At 42.5% G+C, this 20576-nt stretch overlaps 2 long non-coding RNA genes across 3 annotated transcripts in view; one reads left to right on the forward strand and one right to left on the reverse strand.

Annotated features, from left to right (window-relative positions):
• LOC137535644 (uncharacterized) overlaps positions 1-20576 on the reverse strand; it is a 357455-nt gene that overhangs the window by 115341 nt on the left and 221538 nt on the right. The window lies entirely within an intron of this gene.
• LOC137535750 (uncharacterized) lies at positions 27-19332 on the forward strand. Its single transcript, XR_011024472.1, has 2 exons — positions 27-86; positions 18783-19332. It is a non-coding gene; the product is annotated as an uncharacterized lncRNA (long non-coding RNA).

A 20576-nucleotide genomic window follows, 5' to 3' on the forward strand; every position in this document is an offset into this window, starting at 1 on the left:
AAATCAAAACCGAGTATGTTTTCCAGGTGTTTGATTTTGGGATGTGAAAGTAAACTGACGTGCCCAGAGGAAACCTGCACAGACTGGTAAGTTAATTAACTGTTCCAAAATTAGCTTTAGACTTTGGTAGGTACAGTAACCCAGCAATAGGGGAAATAAGCAATGGGGCAGAAATAACAAATGAAAAGGCTACAGCTGGACTAGGGTACAAGGACCACAGGGTCACCAGTGGCCCTCCTTTAACCAATGTGTTAGTCCTACACAATCAATTGTTATGTATATATTGGTTGAGAGACCCCAATGTAAACGCCCATACCCACACTAGAATAAAGTCAGCTGAGGCTGCTGATGATGACCACCTCTGCCAATAATATATGTGTATAGCAGCTCCTGACACCACCCAGGCCAGTAATCCACCACATGGATCAGCTCCAGAGTGACAGCATATAGTTTTGGTCTCGCTGCTCCTCCTGCATGCTGAGTGACGTCACGTCGCCACCCCATCTGACCGCCTCCCCACAAAGCAACAGAATGTGTTGTCAGCCCGTAGGCTGACTATGAGTCTGTAAAGCCTTCGCCCAGCAATGAGTCCCAATCACCGTTGGGTAACATCAGTCTAGCGTGTGTAAGGGCCGTAAAACCTGCACTAGGGTCTAAAGATCCTATGCCACTGTATAGGGACATTAGATTTTGAGTTCCTCTGAGGAACAAATTGTTTAATGTACTCTGTGAAGAACTGCGGAAGATGTTAGCACTAAATAAATAATACACAATAATAATAATTGTCCACTTTGGCTAGACTGCCTCTTTTTTCACCTAATACATCAGTGGAAGCTCTTAGCAGAAAAATATGGAATAAAATAAGATCCTTCTCTCCACAGTATGACTAAACTGTTAGTCACAGTTTGTTATGATGAATGCTGGGAAGGGCTAGTATGCAGAAAATTAGTAGTAATGTGATCACATGACCATTACGAGTCCAGCAAGGACAATGCTTATTATGGCAGACTGGTACATAATCTGGTCTTGTAGGGGACAGTAGAACAAAGATTCCCACACATGTCTGGATTTATGGCATCTGTGCAGCCCAATAAAACAAGCCTGCACAAGAGTAGTTTTGTGTGTATGTGAGTGGATTCCGAGGTCACAGACAATTTATCCAGGACATGGCGTACAGAGCTGTATTACTGTAATGGAAACCAACACTGCAGTAATGAACAGTTTCTGCTCTAACACAGCAACATGCTGTACAGCAAGGCAGAGTAATGTCCAGCAGGCCTAAAGGCCAACACATGCGGATGAAATCTGTGGTCTACGCATATGTAAAAGGTCACAGAATTTATCTGGTTCCCTTAAAGTATACCCAAGGTGACATGATGAAATAGACATGTGTATATATAAAGCCAAGCACACAACTTTACTGTATTACTTTTCTTATTTTTCTGCCTGAAAGAGTTAAACTTTCAGGCATGCAAGTGACAGTTTCTCTCCAATATGGACCTAGTTGGACTATAGCATAACTCTCACTGATAAGGAATTACAGCCATAAAACGCTTGCCTTGTAGAGAACAACTTCTGACTGCAGGGGATACTTAAAAAAGGTCAGTAGTTCATATATTTTAGCTTCCGGGAAACTGAAAGACTATTAGAGACAATACAACATTAAACACGTTATGCTAAAAAAAGAAACAAAACTAAAAAAAATAGTAACCGTGGGATAAAAAAGACATTTTTAGGAGGAGAATGTTTGTCTCATCAGTTTATTTTCACCTTGGGTTTCCTTTAAAAGGTACACTATGCAAACACTGTCAAATGTATACTTTATATGTATACATACATTTCTTCCCAGACTAAATGCTTTATTTGTTTTCTTCCTACATCGCTGTCACAGTAGGTTTTATAATCTGATAGCTCTGAACCTCCTACCGACAGGTTTTGAGCTGGTACATTTCCTCATGGAGGATGCTCAACGTTTCTGTTATTTTCAAAAGCACTCTCTGAATGACCATGGCACAGTCCTCCTGCTGGAATGGTGGAATACACACACATCTTTAATGGGGAAGAGGAGGGGGGGGGGGGGGGCATTGATAAAAGAAAACATAAAAGGAAAATTTGAGAATTCCCCATGAAGAGATGGATTAGTTCAAAACATGTTGGTAAGTGGTTCACAAAATTACTAATGGATTACACAATCAATTGAATGTCTAAATTGTAATTACGTATGGTCGGAATTGTGAATATTTACAGAACGTTTTGCTTAATCGTAATTAGATTACGATCATCAGTAGCTGGGATTATCTTTGGAGTACTCCACCAGTTTGTTCTGCCTGTTTATCTGGTGAGTCTGCACCTGTGTGGGGTGAGGAGACGGTGGGATCCATGCTGGATCTATCTGCTATTGAACTTTCATTTATCAATGGTTGTGATACAATTCTGGAATACAGGATTCAGCACCTTTGTGTATTTCTGACCGCTACGGACATTTTTTACTTTTAGAGCGCACTGAACTTTTGAATTTACTTTGGAAGAAAGGCGTTTGTGGAGCATTTTACATTGGAATTAGGGATGATCGGAACCAGCAAATTCAGTTCCGACGGATTTGTACGAAATTCCGTGGAATTTCCTCCTCCTCCTCGTTTTTCAAAAGCCAGCTTACATACCATGGCTGGGAATTGAACCCAGGTCTCAGGGTGTGGTAGGTAACTGACTTAACCGCTATACCACCAACAACACTACATGCTGAAGCCAGCCTAGCATGTACCATTATGATCAATCCAAGAGAAAAAGTAGCGTGCTTAAGTAATTAAGAATTCCGCAGAATCCAGCGAGCATCCCTAATTGGAATGTATGTTTGTACATACATCTTACACTTTTACTCGTAGTGGTTATTTAACAGTTACATACAAGGTTTCTGACCTCTCACTTTAGAACAATCAGATCTTTACAGTTTTATTTCTATTCCATGTGGTAATCCTATGCAGAGCAAACCTCTGACAAGGAAGCAATGGATTGAACTCTGATCTGCCAGCTAGGAACGAATGAGGCAGCAAAGTTTATTTTCTTTCTGCTGTGTTTGTATTCTTGAGGTTCTTATCTGTGCCTCAATGAGGGTTTGCTTGGCAGACTCCCACACTAAAATTAAGACTTGGATCTCCGAGCAATTCACTGCTTACAATTTGAGTTTTGCAAAGTATTATTATATGTGACGTCCTTCTCATCCATACGCATGAGCAGGCTCCGTAATATTGCCATCCCCTCCGGGGCCAGTCACTTTACCAAATGAAGACACCTGGGGCCAATATGCAATTCACTTTTTCACCTGAGTTTTATCCTAAGAGATAATTTTTCATTTTGAATTAAAATAACTTTTCAGCACTTTTCAACTGAAAAAGTACCAAAAAGTAGGAAAGAAAGTACTATCAAAATTATTGTGAGTATTTTCTTGCTTGTTGGTGGTTTAAAGGGCATCTTATTGACATTTTTGAAAATATCACCTAAGATAAAACTACGGAGAAAAAGTTATTTGCATTTGGGCCCTGGGGTCATATGCAATGCAGTTTTTCACCTGAGTTTTCTCCTAGGAGATATTTTTTCAAAGTCTTTTTAAAATAGATTTTCACCATTTTGTAATCGAAAAAGTACAAAAAACTAGATGAAAAAGTACTTTCAATTATTTAGAGTATTATCTTGCGTTCTGGTGGCTTAAAATGCATTTTATTGACAAGTTAAAAAATATCACCTAGGAGAAAACTCAGGAGAAAGAGTTAATTGCATATTGGCCCTGTTGTGTGTTATCATCCAGCACGCAGAGCCCGCTCACAGAGTGACTCCCCACGATGCTTTGCACAACATGCCCCACTGGCCACAGCTGATGTAAAAGTGGATAGATAAGCTCCTTTCATTTTTTTTCTGTTTGTGCATAATCTGAGGAATTGCCATCAGCAATAAAACGGTATTACACAATGGAAGCACTCTTGCTTTTGTCTTTCTGTCCACACACATGGTTTTGTTTTTCAAAAACCCTAAATAAAACTAAAAGTTTTCCTCTCGATCTTAAAAAAAGCTGGTGTCCAGTCAGGAACTCATACCCTATATAATGGTATCCAAGCCCACCGCTCAAAGCGATCATCACAGCTTGGAATGAACAGTAAAGGGAACAGTTTTAGGGTGCTGAAGGAGAAGGGGCCAAACGGAGGCACCATAATTTACATTTTCCACAGGTACAGACATAATTTACATGGGAATGGTTCAAGTTCTGTTGGTTGCAGTATGGGGCTGCATGTATTTTGTGAGCAGAAGAGACTTTTTTTTTTACTGCAGTGGAAAAAAGGGTCTAAGGTTACAAAAGCAAAGTCCCCAGACTTGGTCAACCACAAGTGTGCCCTAATAAAACTATCTAAGCTTTCATTGTACTTGGAAAACTTAAAGAGAATCTGTACTCTAACATTTTTACAGCAAAAAGCATACCATTCTATTCATTATGTTCTCCTGGGGCCCAGGGACGGATCTAGACCAAGTTGCCCCAAGTTGCGCCTGGGGCAAGGTCAGGTTTTGGCGCCTAAACTGCCATTCCCCATCCACATTTTGCCGCCTTTTTAAGAATTTAACAAATTGCGCCTGGGGCAAGAGACCCGCTTGCTCCCCCCTAGATCCGTCCCTGTCCTGGGCCCCTCTGTGCTGTTTCTGCCACTCTCTGCTGCAAACCTGGCTTGTAATTAACAGTTTTAGGCAGTGTTTACAAACAAACTAACCAGCTTCTTATAGGCTCACATAAGCAGAGTGTGTGAGTCATACAGAGCCTGCAGGGGGCCTGGAGGGGGTGTGTATCACTTCTATCCAATCACAAGCTGCCCTGCACATTCCACACATTCCAGCTTTAGCCCGACTGTGCCGACAGAAGGAAACAGATTAGATCATATAACAGAGATAACACAGCCACTGTACATTTAGGAAAAGCCGCAGTAAGCCAGAGCACATTAGAACAGGCAAAGGAACTTATAGGATAGAAGAACTAAGGCTGAAAAGTTTGTTACAGAGTCTCTTTAAAATAGAATAGCAAGAGAAGCATTACACAAATATTCTATTTTTATTCAGGGTATTTTTGTATTTTCCTATTATTTCTAAATCTATATATCTATGCAAATGGTTTCTATAACCTATATTTTGGTACTAAACTTGAAAAAAAAATCTCTGTTATTTTTACATCTAATCAGAACATTTATTTCAAACAAAACAAACAAACACAGAACATTTATATCACGCTTTTCTCCTGGCGGACTCAAAGCGCCAGAGCAGCAGCCACAAGGACGCGCTCTATAGGCAGTAGCAGTGTTAGGGAGTCTTGCCCAAGGTCTTCTACTGAATAGGTGCTGGTTTACTGAACAGGCAGAGCCGAGATTCGAACCCTGGTCTCCCGTGTCAGAGGCAGAGCCCTTAACCATCACAATATTCAGCCATTTCTTTATGTGCTTTCACTTTAATTTGGTCTCCTTTTGGTAAACGTCGATTCTCCAAAAGGTGAAATTGGTTTTCAAAGCACAGAATATGTATAGCATACAGCAGTGATCTACAAACTTGGATCTCCAGCTGATAAGGAACTACAAGTCCCACAATACATTTGCCTTTATGAATCATGACTGTGGCTGTCAGACTCCTGCAATGCATTGTGGGACTTGTAGTTCCTTAACCTCCTTAGCAGTAATCCCGAGTCAGGCTCGGGACAGAAAGCCGCAGAAAAGGTTGGTAATCCAGTGCCTGAGTGAGTTTCATGCAGGAGCTGCTGCAGACCTCTCTGTAGTATGTTTTTCTTCTTGTTTTTAGGGTCTAAAAGCTTGTGAAAAAATGTTATGGCCTTTAGACCTTCAATCTGGAAATAATCATAACACCAGGGAGGTTAACAGCTGGAGAGCCAGGTTTGCAGATCACTGGCATACAGTATAATGAAAGTTAGAATTATTCCTTAGTTATCCTGCAGATAACATTTAAAAGATGAATGAAACAAGATCTTTACATTACAGCTTACTATACACGATAACTCATTTGTAATCCTTACTTGAAACAAAAATTTTTTACCCTCCTCCCCTGGAAGATCAATCTTTACATTTCTCCTTTAATGCACTCTTGTCGCACTAAAAACACATAGCTTCTATTTGTCTTGAGAGAGTAAAAAAAAAACCTCCCTCACTCCTCCACTTCCTTATAACAAAACCAATATGATATGGGCCCATGGAATCTGCCCTTGGGTAATTCCATTTTTTCCATTCACATGTTGAGGAATTTAAAACGTTCTTTAGTTTTAATTGTTTACAGACAAAAAATTTGAAGTGACATCTGTTGATTTATCGATCTTCCAGTCTCACTCTACGTTCAAAGACTGATCTGCTATCCAATAAAATTATTAATTTTACAAGACTACATCTGGTTAGAATGACTTTCAATTGCTGCATATATGCACACACAACCACACCACATATACAGCAAATCCTGGGCCCATATGCAATTCACTGTTTCTCCTGAGTTTTCTCCTAGGTGATTTTTTCACACCTTGTCATAAAATGCTTTTTGAATCACCGGCAAGCAAGAAAATACTCAGAATAATTTTGATAGTTTTTTTTTTTTTTTCTTTCAACTGCAAATTTTCAGGCTGCTAACCATTTCATCAGCTTTCTCATGATTCCCCAACTTCTTAATTTATTTCTTTATAAACACCCCATCTATTATACATATGCCTAAGTTATTATTAATGTATGAAGCAGCAACATCTTTATTGGTATTGTACAAAAATATTTTACAAACCAGTTACATGAACAAAGGGAATACATGTGAAGCAACGGTATAGCAAAACCTTGTGATCTATATATTTATATATCTTAAAGTCAGGTATCTGGAAGTCTCAACTAGCCGGCATACTTGAGGTGGACAATGAGGGCAGTACTTTTGTAACTTGCAGAGATTTTGGCGCAGCAGAAGCAACTTACCGATCCTCCGGGCTTCGCCTTTTATACTTCTGCAGCTTTCAGCGGCTTCCCTGCATCCATGTGCGGAACCCAGCATGTCACGTGACCCATGTCAGGTCATATGATGTGCCGGGACCCGTACAGAGAGGATGTGGGATAGCCGCTGGGAGATGCAGGAAGTGTAGAAGATGGAGCCAGGAGGATCAGTAAGTTGCCTCTTCTGCACTGGAGAGGGGGTTGGAGGATGAGTTAAGTTAGTCTAATTTTCAGCCGGTTGCTCAAGCAGTGAGCAAGCCCACATATTCGGCATCCGGCAACCCCACCCATGCTGGATACTGGGGATCTTGCGGTATATCATGTATTCCCTAAACTGTCATTTTTGCCATGGTAGAACTCGCCAGATTTGGACCAATGTGGAGTAGTAAGCGAATTACAGATTTGTGCAGTGAAGCGTGACTGACAGACCCAGTTTCAATTGTCAGTAAATACAGATGTTACCAACTGTGTAAACATGGAAGAAGTTTTATTTAATTTACTTAATTTTTGGGAAAAAGGCTGCTTCCACTTTCCATGGCAAAGAAGGACAACCTGTTGCCACCCAAGTCCAAAAGCCATTGGTGCCTAACTTTCCAGACTACTCCAGGCTGGTATGGTGAATTTTACAGGCAAATGAGTTGAAAGGTGTAAGAGTCATTTCTATGTAATCCCCCCTCCCTTTCCCCTCCATACCAAGTGCGACCACAACAAAACCTGCTCTGGAGGGAAGATTAGGAGTTGGTACCTCTCCATTGCCCTCGGCCCCGCTGAAGGTGCAAGGGCTGTTCCTCTAGTTTTATGCCTCTATACACAGGAGAGAACACTCGAGCCGGACTTTGGACATGCCTGCCCTAAACCTTCTACTGCACAATGGCACACACATAAATGCCTTGCCTGCACAAAAAACTTGTCATTCCACAGCATGAAGCCTGGAATTGCCCAATCCACTCCTTTGAAGTGTAAATTATTATTATTACTAACATTATTGTGGATATGTAACATCAAAGACGTGCATTTACATTTCCTGCAAATAAAAAAAAAAGCAATCTGGAAGTGAAAATACATTTATGGGATATGTAATTGTTTCTGTGACGCTAATTCTAAATATAACTCATTATTATTTTGGGTTTGAAAGGTCAGCTTGAAGTCTGAGCCATGACCTCACACTGACATCATTTCTGTTCACGCAACTCCTTCACAGAGAATAATCACTACCCTGCAGTCAGAAATGTGTCTACAGGGGTTTTATGGCCACCAATTTGTTTTATGGATAGCTGCCTCTGCAGTCGGACAGCACAAATAAAGCACTGGTTTATTAATGGCCCATACTCACGGGCTACAATTGTCGCCGCAACACAGGTCGCCCGTGAGTATGCGGCGTTGCATGGGCGCGCACCCCGAACTGTCGCACGTCGCTGATGTCGCCAGGCGATTGAACCGCTCAATCGCCTGGCGACAGTTGTCGCCGCAACTCCGCCGCAACTGTCACTAGTCCGCGTGAGTACGCGGACTAGCGACAGCAACAAGAAAGGAATACATTGGGCTTCCGGCGGGGGGAGGAGCAACAGCGCCAGCTTCCGCCGCATCAGTTGCCAGGTCTCTCCGCCGTGTGTATGCGGAGGGAACTGGCGACGAGCTGTCGCCGGCCTGTCGCGCACACGTGTGCTGGCGACAGGCCAAAAAAGTTGCCCGTGAGTATGGGCCACAACTCTTGCAATGGAAAAAGGTGAACCCTGGCAAGTTTTAAGTAAGTGTGTAATACATGCTCACATCATGTTTATGTCCTCATGCCACATCATTTCAGCTACCCTTTAAAAGTGGAGCTCACGCCATATAATTGCATTTCCCTTTTGCAAGATCCCCATTTTGTTATTTTCCATAGGTGTATTCAATTTTTAAAGGTGTGGCTGTGTGTTCTTAAAGGGACTCCGAGCAGTGCAGAAACTATGGAAAGATGCATATCATTTTAAAGCTCTCTTTCTCCTCTTTCCAATGGTATATAAACCGCCACCCTACGCCTTTTAGTTTTCGCCATTTTCGCGATTGAAATTGCAGCGGCCGCTATTTCAATCGCAAAAATAGAGAAAACTAAAAGGCGTAGGGCGACAATTTAGGTGTCGTCAGAAAGAGGAGAAAGAGAGCTTTAAAATGATATCCATCTTTCTATAGTTACATTGTATTACACAGGGCGACTTTTTCTCAAAGTCAGCAGCTGCATTCAGCAGAATGGAGCTGCTGACCTTAGGAAAAAGTTGCCCTGTGTAATACAATGTAACTATGGAAAGATGGATATCATTTTAAAGCTCTCTTTCTCCTCTTTCTGACGACCCCTAAGGCCCCGTTCAGACTGCACGCGTTTCCAGCCGCGTTTTGGAAATGCGTGCAGGAGGCAGACGCACGGCATCAGACAGTGCATAGAGTGCACCTGTGCGGTCCGGGAACGCATGCTGCACGCATTTTTTGCCAAAACACGTGGCTGTCCCATTCTCTTTTCAGTGATGGGATCAGCCACGCAACGCATACAAACGCGGATGGCGTGCGTTCGTACGCGTTGCATTCCGCATGCGTGGCCGTCCGTGTTTGTAATGTGAACGGGGCCTAAATCGTCACCCTACGCCTTTTAGTTTTCTCTATTTTCGTGATCGAAATTGCGGCCGCGGCAATTTCAATCGCGAAAATAGCGAAAATTAAAAGGCGCAGGGTGGCGGTTTATATATCATTGGAAAGAGGAGAAAGAGAGCTTTACAATGATATGCATCATTCCATAGTTTCTGCACTGCTCGGAGTCCCTTTAAATATTTATAAGCTCACTGGGATTCACTCATTTCATTCAGACATTAAGAAATTAGCAAAAACAGTCCCTCAAGTTAAGTATTTGACTTGGATAAGCTACTTTGCTCATCTGTAGGGATGACCCTGCCCAGGAGAATTCACGGAGAAGCATGTGATCAGTTTTGTCATGTGATAGATTTGTAGGGCTCTGATTTGCTAGTCATGATCATGCATTAAGCCAGGAAGTCATCACAGCAAACCAGGACCTTACAAGTCTATCAGCTGATGAAACTGATCACATGATTCTCCATGTGTTCACCTAGGCAGGGCCATCCCAATCTGCAACCTTTTTATGGTTTCCAACAAAAGTTCTAATGCCTATATAAATTGAAGATAAAAACTGGCAGCTTTTCCGACTCCCTATGCCTTTACTGTCTAGTCAATCATACACAAACCCCTATTAATTGTAAATGCAGGAGGGCATTTGTCTGCACATATAATAAAATACAGCTCAGTGTTGGTCATGGCCTGCATAAATAAACTGCTTCATACATCATAATCATCCTAAGACTGTCATACAGGATCAGTGCTTTCTTTTTTCCATGTAGTCAAATAACAATCAAAATGCTTGTGGTACACTATTGACCTAGTTAGAGGTCTAGAAGACCTCTTCACCAGCTCACATTATTTGGAATGAGTTCCATTTACAGCAAGAGACTTGTGAAGCTCGTTTACAACATACTGCAGCATATACTGACACATTGATACAGAAATAGGGAAAAGTGCTCATTAGAATATTTGTACAAAAGGTGAATGGTAATATAACAAGTGTCACATTAGTCTACATTTTGCTGTAACCCTCTGGTGTGGTTCTGTGTGCACACGTGATGCCACACACAGTCTTAGGGTACGTACACATGTGATAACCACTGGCCGAAATGGGCAAGAACTACTGTTTCAGCCGACATTCGTTCTGTGTCCACAACGGCCACCAGGCAATCCTGTTTTGGCATCGGGAGTCTTTAAGAATCCGTCCTGTTGGATCCTTAATGATTCCTGATGCCTGAGCATGACGTAGCTACTTGTTATCGAAATTTAAATTAGACAGCGCTGCCCGTGGCAGAGGGTCTTTAACTTACCAATGCCGCTGCCGCCTTAGCCGATGCATTCCACGTCACTCCCATGCTTCCTTCTTCTGGGTTAAAGGAGGAAGCATGGTAGCTAACCCCCCCCCCCCCTAAAGCCACGGGCAGCACAGTCTAATTTAAATTTCAATTACGAGTAGCTACATACTGGTAGCTACCCATAATGCACAACACCAGGATCAATACCAGGAGAGTGCATGGGAATCAGGCTACAGGACACAGTAACCAAAGCTGAGCAGCACACTGGAAAACTGAATTGGACGAATGCAGAGGTAATCTGAGTATTTTTATTTATTTATTTTTTTGTAGCATCTAAAACAGAGTCACGTTTGCATTTTTTATATCTCCTTGAGAAATAGTTTTCTGCTTGATTCATAGCATTAAGATGTTATGATTTACTTATAATCACATACGGATTAAAGTAATACAGACATTAAATTACATAAACACTAACACACAAGTTTTAGACTCCAGTCCTCGAGGGCCATAACCCTGCCAGTGTTCGTGTTAGACAGAGAAATGGAGAATTGTGTTCTACTTGCTAACCCACACCTTTCCTGATTCAGTCCCATCAATTAATGTGAGCTATGCCAAAAATGTGTAAGGACCTTGGGCCTTGAGGACTTGAGTTTGATATCCCTGGTGGTGGTGCTGCCTGGACGATGCTGCAGCCTACTGGAAGGCCGCCATGACTGGGTATCCATTCCAGAGTAAGTTGATATCAGTGCAGTATCATGTTAGGGGGCCTAGATATGGCATTGGTGGATTGGGGTATATTTGCAGACTCCACAGGAAAAGGTAGAGGAGGAGTGAGGAGCCTTACCTTCTAATCCCTGTAGTGGGTGCCATTGCCCAACCTCTCACTAAGTAAATTGTTAAACCAGACAGTGATGGGCTTCCAAGTAGCTATGAGTTCATAACTATTCGAAATTGAAATGGTACTCATGTCTGATTACACCAGGTGTAACGGGGGTTAACTTACCCAAAAGTCCACGGGATCCTCTGCGTGTCATTCGTGTCATATGCGAAATGTGGGCCGCATACAACAACTCCCTACCACACTTCCTCCTTCTGGCCGGAACTCCGGTAAACATCTTGACATTTTTCTTCAGGGAGGTGGGGCCACGCCCTGGAAGCCTTGTGATCCGGGGTATTTTGAGTAACAGGCTCGAGATCCGGGGGTATTTTGAGTAACAGGCTCGAGATCGGCTTTAAGGAATGCTTCTTAGCATGCTTTTTGTTTATGTTGCACAAAACGCAATAGAATTGTCTTTGCCGCCGGGTGTAAGGATTTCAGGTCTGACAATGGCTAGTGTTCCTGCCCCAATGCAGATTCCTCTGGCTAAGTTCAAGGGGGGGGGGGGGTATTATTGGTCTCAAGTAGCGCTGCCAAACCCAGGACCAATTAATTTGTGACCACGTCCATTGAACTCTGGACACCCGAGTGGAGTCAGGTTTGTCCATCTCCATCTGTTTCAAGTGGTTGGTTGCTCCTTACTGCAACCTACCTTTGTGAGTACAATCTTTTTTCCCATCAATTTAGTGACATACTGTACTATCTGGATGTCCATTCTCTTTGTTCTTTTCTAAGGTATACAGCCGCCTCACTTGCACTCTGGCTAAGTTGCCCTTGGATGCAGGAAGGACCATTGAGTTTATTTGCATAGAGTTGTACCCAAGTTAGCGTTGCAGCTTGGGGCCATAGCAGGCTTTGCAGCGGTCTGTGTCAGCGACCTCCACAGCCCCTCCTTCAGGTTTTGGAAGCAGTTTTTTGGTTAGGTTAAAATGAACAGATGCCGATGTCGCCAGGTCGGTATATACTGTGCCTGCACGAAAGCTGGTCACGGTCGTGCTGACGTCATCTGGAGTGTTCTGCGCAGGTACAGAAGTTCTGCGCTTGCGCAGTACATTCCAGATGAGGTCAGTGCGAGTGGCTCTTGCACAAGTGCAGTAGATACTGACCTGGCGAGGTCGGGATCTGCACCAGAGGGGACCCCGGGCCACTGGCTGGGAGCAGAGCTGCGGTAAGGGGAACATGATGGTTGCAGGGGACTGGAGGAAGCCCCGGGTAAATAGATTTTTTTTTAATGACCTCGGACATTCCCTTTAACCGTCCTCACAAAAAAAAAAAAATTCAGCCACTAGCGGCCACCCAAATTTCCTGCTTATGTGAAAGGATACATCCTTCAGATCAGGTGTTTTTGTGGCTACACGTGTCGTGTGTGAAGATTATGATGCCCACACTTGAGGGTCACCAGGCTGTGAGGATCACCAGGGGTTGGCAAGGTAAATGGTATGAACACTGGCAGGGGTTTAACTACAATTCAGTGGGCCCCCCTGCAAAACATTAATGAGGCCCTTTAGTGTTCACAATCTTTTCCTTGCCTGACCCTCACAGCCTGGGGGACCACCTTACAAGGGTCATAAAACAAGTGTGGCCATCAAGATCTTCACACCCATAACAAGTGTAGCCACAAAAACTCCTGATCTAAAGGATGGACCCCTGTACTGGAAGAAGGGAAGGTTAGCAGATGGGGCCCCTCACAGCTCTGGCCCCCCTGCAATTGTAGGGGCTGCTACCCCTGTAGTTACGCCTCTGAACACTGGGGGGCCCCAACAAAATTTTGCTGGGTAGCCCCACGATTTGTAGTTACTCCCCTGTGAGCACTGCAACGTTTGCGCCTTTCTTGCCCTCTTAAAATCCAGCAAATATTATGCTCGTCCTGTGCAAGCGCTCAGCACTTGTTTTTGTTATGTAGAAGCTCTTCTCAGTTTAGTAATAAATGATGTAACATCTCCAGCAGAGAGGTGGAGACGAAATTCCAAATGGACGTTTGCAATTATGAATATGAAGAGAGTTGAAAGCATTTTATTGAATCAAATCCAAGCTGGTGCATCACTGGAAAGGAGATATCATTTCAAATATGTCACATTCATTGTTAATTGACCAGAGGGAGATAGAGAAGGCAGACAGAGGTGACCGAGAAACAAGGGGGGGCAGGGCGAGAAAAAGAGGGAAGGAGGGGAAAAAGATTTTTACTGATACAATTACTTAGTGACTATGATCGATTGGAAGGCTACTATTACTGAGACCACAACACTCCCCTGTTACAGACACAGTAATCACTGATCATTTGTGTTAGAGAGACTGTGAATGTTACATATTGCTGCCCATTACAGACTCTGTGACTGCTACTTTTTTAAATACTGAGACTGTTGCTGTTTACAGTCTTAAAACAGAAGGTGTTTGCGATAATTCAGCTGTAAGTGAACAACTGTGGTTTCCTATGATGCATAACTGCTGTATATGCAAATTATCTCTTTATGCTCCCCAAGCCAATCTTACACCCAAAATGGCTACCTTACATAGATTTTCTTGCTATAGCAAGCCTATGGCTTAAACATTTTACAGAGCCATATAAACAACATGCAGACAGACCATTTTGGACTTTCTGATCCTCATTGCATGGCAGGGAGAGATATGGCTCTATGGGATAAGGCTTGGACCAGAACTACAGAATACCCAGATAGCGCATGGTGACACAGAACCACTAGGCAGCGATAGGGGGGCCAAAAGAGAGACCAAAAAGCCTGCCTACCAAAAATCAACGCTTCATTAACCCATTCAGGTTCCGTCGTTTTCACGTGAGAAATGTTCACCTCCCATTCATTAGCCTATAACGTTATCACTACTTATCACAATGCACTGATCTATATCTTGTTTTTTCTGCCACCAATTAGGCTTTCTTTGAGGGGTACATTTTGCTAAGAGCCACTTTACTGTAAATGCATTTAAACAGGAAGAATAAGAAAAAAATGGAAAAATTCATTATTTCTCAGCCATTATAGTTTTAAAATAATACATGCCTCCATAATTAAAACTCACGTATTGTATTTGCCCATATGTCCCGGTTATTACACCGTTAAAATTATGTCCCTATCACAATGTATGGCGACAATATTTTATTTGGAAATAAAGGTGCATTTTTTCCATTTTGCATCTATCACTATTTACAAGTTTAAAATAAAAAAAATATAGAAATATTTCATCTTTACATTGATATTTAAAAAGTTTAGACCCTTAGGTAAATATTTACATGTTTTTTTTTATTGTAATGGATTTATTTTTTTATAGTAAACATTTTATTTGGGTACTTTTGGGAGGGTGGCAGGTAAACAATAGATTTATAATGTAAATGTGTGTTAATTCTTTTTTTTTTTTTCAGGTGTAGTATTACTTTTTGGCCACAAGATGGCGGCCATGAGTTTGTTTACATGACGTCACTCTAAGCGTAGCACGCGCTTAGAGTGACACATCGGGAAGGGAACGGCCAGAAAAGGCGCAGTTTCCGAGAGAAGCTGTCGCTTTTTCAGCGGGGGAGAGGAATCAGTGATCGGGCTCCATAGCCCGATACATTGATTCCTTGGCTACCGAATCCGTGGCCGGGAGTGCGCGTGCACGCGCGCGATCGGCCGCGGGAGCGCACGGTAGAAACTACGTCCAGGAACCAAAATAGGTTAAACAAATGTTTGTCAGAAACATCTGATCTGCACGCTTGTTCAGGGTCTATGGCTAAAAGTATTAGAGGCAGGTGATCAGGTAACTGGTATTGTTTAAAAAAATAAATATGGAAGCCTACAAATCTTCTCACTTCAGGTTCCCTTTAAAGCTAAATTATCGCATATACTTTCTGCTTTGCTTTTTAGTAGGATGGCTTTTCGGTCTCTTGATTCTGAGTCATGATGAGCTATCTGGTATTCTGCTATAAAAGCTAAGAAGTGATTTCCTACCTTACATAGATTTTCTTCTGGTAAGTAATATAAATCCAAGTTAAAATTACAGTGAAATTATGGAGACCAACCCAGCTTTTCTCACACGATCATTCTTCACCACTCCCCTTTTGATGATTCCTGCCGTCTTCTCTAGCAGAGCTGACCGCATGGGTCATCAAAAGAGGTGGCGAGGAGTAGGGATGGTCAGTGAGATGCAAATAATGCAAGTTTTGTATGCAAATATATGCAGCTTGAAAATGGACCAATCAAATCCTGCCGAGGTGGAATTTGATTGGTCTTTTATCAAGCTGCATACAAGATTTGCATAATCCTGTATCAACTCGAAATGATTTGTGTCATATTGACCATCCCTGGTGAGGAGTTATCAAGTAGGAGGCATTAGTGGAGCAGATTGAGCTATATTAGACTAATGATATTTTGGAAATGGCTGTATACAGGTAGTGTTTCAGGATATAACTGTGGATTCATATGCTCACTTTAAAAATACCAACCTGCTAATAGGCTGCTACCAGGGGCGTAGCAATAGCCATGGCAGCCATAGCAGCTGCTATGGGGCCCTGGAGCATAGGGGGCCCAGTGGGTACTTAATGTATTCACTACTAACTTTTTTGTGTTACTCCTAGCTCTGGCTTTGTCTCAGTGGACATGAATTATGTGCAATATTGATTGTATGATAATGTAAATTGCTCAATTAACTCACATCCATTGAGTAGAGGCAGGGGGCATAGCTTAAGAGTGCCTCCATCTGAGAGCCCCATGAATGTTTTGCTATGGGACCCCATGATCTCTAGCTACGCCACTGGCTGCTACAGTATATACAGATGGCAACAGCAGCTATTTCAGAAAGTGTGACTGATGTGGCTGCTATTACAGAGCCTGTGCCAACTGACAGTCAGAGCATGTGACCACCAACAGGCAGAATTTACACTGTGACTGTTGCCAAGCAGACTGCATTGCATCAGCTGGCATCCAAAGTTACCATGACAGCACTGTGAATACTGACATACTGAGTAACCAATAAAGGATGTTGTGACGGCATTTTGAATACTGACATACCACTGGCAATTGACAAACTGTAAGCATGCCATGCCCCTGATTTACTATGGTAAAAGTTAGGCCTAAATAAAGCAATAAGCAGTGGATGCTGGAAAGTGCAGGTTATCACACTTCTGGAGATGCAGCCAGATAGGATTCCATTGATTGAAAACGAAACAGTGCATGGATATTTTTCCTACACATTCACCAGCCATCAGCGTGGTCAACAGTCAGCTTTAACAGTGCTGAGTACATGTGACAGTGCTCAGTGCATGTGAGCATCTCTGGCTTAAGTTTTGTAAAATATTTTTTTGGAAATGATTACAAAGAGCTTGATTCACAAAAGAGTGCTAACTGTTAGCACGGCTGTTCTTGCGTGAATGTTCGCATTGCGTGCGACCGCGAATTTTCATGCGAAACGATAACGTTTTTGCGCGCAAATGCAAATTTCCGCGCTAAAACAATATCGATTTCGCCGGAAAATTTGCGTTTGCGCACAAAAACATTATCTTTCGTGTGAAAATTCGCGATCGCGCACAATGCGAAAATTCATGCAAAAATGGCCGTGCTAACAGTTAGCACTCTTTTGTGAATCAAGCCCAAAGTGTCCCTGTTAAACCCCATGTCCCCCATTGCCCCCGAGCAATACCAGCCCAAATTGTCTATTAATAACAACATTGGGGGACACTCTCTAAAACTGGGGCAGCTAGGCATTGTTCAATGTGAAGAGGCCCAGCACCACCCCATACCCTGGGAGGTGAGGGAACCTGCCCTCACATGGGTAGGCCTCTACTTCTGATGGAATTTGGGAGCAACTTTAATAATACTTGGTCCTAGAGATCAAATAGAGGCTAAAAAGTGTTCAATACAAAATGTTATTTAAATAAAAATCCATTACAATATTTGTAATTAAAACCCATTCCTTTCTTCCTTTTCCATCTCTACTCTTCTGCTTTCGTTTGTATTATCCTTTCTTCCTCTGTATTCTCCTTCCTTCACATCAGTATACTTGTATCCCCTTCCATCATTTTCGTCTGTATACTTTCTTGGCAAGTAATATATTAACGCTAAGCTACCCTTTACTCTATTCCTTTTTCCTTATATGTACCTATTGGGGTGGAGGCAGTGGCGTAGCTAAGGAGTTTTGGACCCAATGCAAGTTTTACATTGGGCCCCCAAGCACTCTATGCATGACAATTCTAATGGCACAAAAAACATACCAACGATATCCACAGTACAAGAGGTGTAAGCAGAGGAGGGGAACAGTTTGCTAATAATACCACCACTATTCAAAAAGCATATATAGAATTGAACATTAATAGCATAGTACCATTAAAGAGCAAAAACTGCAGTTGAGGGAGGGCCCCTATTGGGCCCTTCTGGTACAAGGGCCCCGATGCGGTTGCCACCACTGCATCCCCTATTGCTACGTCACTGGCTGGAGATTATTAAGTCAGCTATAACTCAAGGGGAGGCCAGAAACACCACAACCTTTAAAAACATTATAAACATATGTCTGACCTAATAATGTACATTGCAAAACATTTAACAGAAATATAGGCAAGTGTTATTAAACCATCACCATACATAAATTGAATTAATATCATTTAGAAAAGGAAAAACAGAATGACGGAAACATTTTAAAGGCTTATTTGTGTCTGGGCAAGGCAAGAGAATCCTGACCAGCTCATAGTTGATATTAATACACCAGCAGCAGTTAATTTCGCCTTGCGCTCCCTTCCCCCACTCAGAATATTGAATGTAGTTACTTGACAGAACAATGCATGCTGTGCTTGCAATGTAGCTGCACTCAGGTTGAACTTTGCTCTACACATCTGCTTATAGGAGAGCGGCTCCCATTCCCAAATCACAAACACCGAGACAACTTCCAATGCCTGCGATTCAGTGTGCTTCAAGGCTGCTGGCATAATAGATGAGACAGTTTCTATTAATACAGCTCGTTAAAGAGAATTTGACCATAAGCATTACTGTTCCATTACAGCAAACACTGAGGGATTCTTCTTTCTTCTTTTTTTAACTGAAGGGTGCAGCTTCATTAAATATTAAAAGTACAGGAGGGAGAAAGGAGAGAAGAGGAAGATTCCCTTACAGCCTTTTGCCATCTATCAAGCTGTGACTGCACTGGATTTTCTGCTATGAAAAATGGTAGAATGATTTAAAGGACAAGTCCACTCAAACCTGATCTTTAACGTTCGGATGAAAACTAATGCACAGACAAAACTGCTAGCAGTGAATTGGCAACAGAGGATGCAAGAGGCCCTCCTCCAAAAACAGCATATCTGGGCACTGCACGGCGCGGAGGATTTGGGAGGCACCATAGGCCATATGTAGTTCAGACGCCCATAATATCCTGAAGAACAAATTGTTGGCAGTAGCAACAGAGTTACCTAAACTGCAGTATGGTAAAGCAACCACAAGATGTCACTGTCTGTAAAACGATGTAGTGATCTCTATGGTATTGGGATTTCCTGTATTCACTGTTTTTCTCTCTGTTCTAAGTAAGCTGCATTTCCTGATGGTGGTGTATGATTTATCTTTGTATGTTTTCTTCAGTAAATAGTTCTGACTTGTTATACTGAGTGCCTATCTGAGTGTAATGACCACTCTGCTCTATTACAAATTACGTAAAGAGAGGTGGAGGGGTAACTTAGGAATAGGGTCACAGTAGGGGAATATTTAAAAAATTAGTCAGGGGAACAGTTAGAGCAGGTTGCGCTGTCATTCGGCTTCAGCCCACGCCCACATGACCCCATGCCATTTTCACATGTACGCACTCCTCCAGCAAGGGTGTCTAACTCAAATTCAACGGGGGCCAAAATTGTACACAGGGACCTAGTCGTTGGCCAACCTCAATGTCCACTGGCCTCCTTGATCCCTTATAAAGTTCCCAGGTGCCTAATGGACCACCCTCCCCTTCCAACCCTTATACAGTACCCTTGTGTCTAGTTATCCTCCATCCTCTATATAGTTCCCTGGTGTCTAGAGGTCCCTGCCTCCCCTACACAGTTCCCTGGTGTTTAGTGCTTCCCTCCTACCTCCCCCATATGGCTTCCATGGTGTTCTAGGGATTATAGCTTCCCTGGTGGTCTGGAGTGGGCCAAACATAATGCAAAATGGGGAAACCACTTGAGGGCCAAATGCCTCTAAGGGCCAGATTTGGCCCACAGGCCAGAGTTTGACATGTATGAGCTAATGCATTAGGTCTTTATTGGTTCTGTATTGGTAAATATCACCTCAATATGTGCTTTGAATAGTGGTAATTAACCTTTTAACTGCCCTGTCAGAGTGATCTTGTTTTAAGTAACTTTGTGCAGTGCTGCCTCAGTTGGCAAAACGGGGTCTGCCTAATGCAGGGTGGCGGGTAGCGCTTCATATTTACCTGATCCGGATGCAGGCTGCGCTCTCCCTTTGCAGGATCAGCTCTCCTCTTCTATCACCGAGTAGTGCTGTAATGCCAACATCTCCATCATATGATATGACGTGATCGGGACCCGAAGGAGGATGTATATGTTACAGCACTGCTCAGTGGTGGAAGGGGAGATTGGCTCTGTAATGGTGGCCATACATGGGACAATTTTTCATTTTTTTTTCGATTAGATAATTTAGTTCGATTATTCCGTTAGATCGAATATAAAGATTTTTCCATCAGATTTACAAAAAAAACAAAACAAAAAAACGGGATAATCGTTCGAATTTCTTGATCGAAAAAAAATATTTTCTACTTTCATTCGATTCGATCATTCAGATCGAAAAAATGGGAAGAGTGAACGTTTTTATTGTATCGTGTATTAGCACCATAATGGTGCCCATACACGAT

The sequence above is a fragment of the Hyperolius riggenbachi genome, chromosome 10 (assembly GCF_040937935.1).
Source record: "Hyperolius riggenbachi isolate aHypRig1 chromosome 10, aHypRig1.pri, whole genome shotgun sequence".
Lineage (NCBI taxonomy): Eukaryota > Metazoa > Chordata > Amphibia > Anura > Hyperoliidae > Hyperolius > Hyperolius riggenbachi.